The 2,149-nt window shown below is 44.9% G+C and overlaps 1 pseudogene across 1 annotated transcript; it reads left to right on the top strand.

Moving 5' to 3' along the window:
- Positions 1 to 761: 761 nt before the first annotated feature.
- LOC308553364 (small ribosomal subunit protein eS27 pseudogene) lies at positions 762 to 996 on the top strand (annotated as a pseudogene). The gene has a single exon. The product of its transcript is annotated as a small ribosomal subunit protein eS27 pseudogene (transcript).
- The last annotated feature ends 1,153 nt before the right edge of the window (positions 997 to 2,149 follow it).

Raw genomic sequence — 2,149 nt, 5'->3', positions numbered from 1 at the left:
TGTCCCCCTCCCACATGTCCCGCAACCAGGCAACCATCATCCCCTACCTGCACTGCTGTAACAGGCACCCGCTGGCCCCCCACTTCCAGGCCTGCCTGATGACCTTATCCAGTCAGAGAGAAAACCTGTCCATCTCTCTCCCCTTCCTTGTTCCCTTCTGCCTTCAAAAGAAAATCCAAATGCCTGAGCATGGACCGAAGGCCCTTCTTGATCCAGCTCTTGGCTTCGGCTTCTGTTCCTCCACACCACAGCACGCTGGGCTTGGCTTTGGTAAAGGACCAGCAGTTTGCCACATGTGTGGTACTTGTGGCTCCCTGCGTTTGTGCTGGTGCTTTCTGCCTGGCCTCCGCCCACTCCTTTGTTTTGCTAACTCCCTATGGTAGGTTGTTTACAAAACTGCACCAGTCATTCCCCTCTTGATATCCAGGTCCCTTGCAAGATGCCTCTGCAGCTTCCCTCATCAAGAGATGGAGTCAATTTCCACACCTGCTAAATCTGGACTGACCTGGGACTTGCGTTTACCATCAGAATGTGCTGGAAGTGTATTGTGAGCTGGAGCCTCAAGAAGCTTCCAGCTTTGTTCACTTTCTTGGATCCTTACCCAACCAATCACTGTGTGAATGTGACCTTCACTTTTGGATATAAGTGAAACAACATAAGCTGAGGCTTGGGATATGATTTCCTATGTCGTTCCTGAGGTGTTGGATAGAATAAGCTAGAAGTTCCAGGCTTCCCAGCAGTGACAACCTCCCCACAAGAACATGCCTCTTGCAAAGGATCTCCTTCATTCCTCTCCAGAAGAGCAGAAGAAACACAGAAGCACCTGGTACATATCCCCAGTTCCTACTTTGTGGATGTGAAATGCCCAGGATGCTGTAAAATCACTTTAGCCAAGTGGTAGTTTTGTGTGCTGGCAGCTCCACTGTCCTTTGTCAGCCTACAGGAGGAAAAGCCAGGCTGCCAGAAGGAGGCTCCTGCAGAAGGAAACGGCATTAAAAGCAACCCAATGAGTGGGGAACCACCCCAATAAACACATGGATGAAACGACAAATTGGGAAGGAAAAACAGGAGGGAGCCAGACAGATACACTTTTTCCTCCTTTATGAACTACTTTGAGGAATATTCCTCTTTGCAACCCTCTTTGTGAGTGGATGTGCTGGAAGCAACCTATTGTGTCTTTTCACAGCTCACTGCAAAGCAGAGGCCAGGACAGTAACATATCTCAGAGCAAATCTAAGTATCTTTCCTTTCTTCACCCTTTATCCTTGTGATAGCAGATAATCCAGGATAATTGCCCATTTCAAGATCTTTAATCACACCTGCGAAGTCTCTTTTGCCATGCAAGTTAATATCACAAATTCCAGGAATTAGGACTTTGGTATCTGGGAGGGGCCATTATTCAGCTGACCACAGTACCTAGAGTCCTTTTGGACCCATATATATTCACCCCAAAGTGTGACGAACCAGTTACCCCTCAGAGTTCTCAGCAATAAGTTTCCACCACAGTATCAGGCCCTTATTTCATTTTTAAATGAAAAGCCAGGTTTATAATGTAATTCATTGTTAACTTGGACAGATATTCTATCCCATCCTCTCATTGTTTAATAAATGAAGCCTTTAAGAGTTCAATTTCCTTTAGTTATGACAACATGAAATAGACACTTGGCAATTACCTAAATAATTTGAGCCCTGATTTTGGATGTCACATGCTCTGATTTTATCTGAATAGGCTCTTTATTTTACCTAATCTCTATTTCCTTTTGTGCTAGCTCGGCCAACTGGTTCTGAAGCAATAACTTTCCATGGTTTTTAATTAGAAATTGGAGCTTAATACACACAATTTATATCACATTTATATTTTTTTGTTTGGTTGTTTTTTGTTTTGTTTTTTATCCTCACCAAAGGATATTTCTCTATTGCTTTTCAGAGAGAGTGGAAGGCAGGGAGGGAGAGAGAGAAACATCATCGATGTGAGAGAGACACATCGATTGGTTGCCTCCTGCAGATGCCCTGACTGGGGCCAGGGATCAAGCCTGCAACCAAGGTACGTGCCCTTGGCCGGAATCAAATTCGGGACCTTCAGTCCAAGGGCCAATGTTCTAGCCACTGAGCATTTGGTGGTATATTTTAAAAATATATTCTTTCACGC

This window comes from Miniopterus schreibersii (genome assembly GCF_964146895.1).
Source record: "Miniopterus schreibersii genome assembly, chromosome: 2".
Classification (NCBI taxonomy): domain Eukaryota; kingdom Metazoa; phylum Chordata; class Mammalia; order Chiroptera; family Miniopteridae; genus Miniopterus; species Miniopterus schreibersii.
Note: the sequence above shows the minus strand (reverse complement) of the source record. Positions and strands in the feature narration are given on the sequence as shown.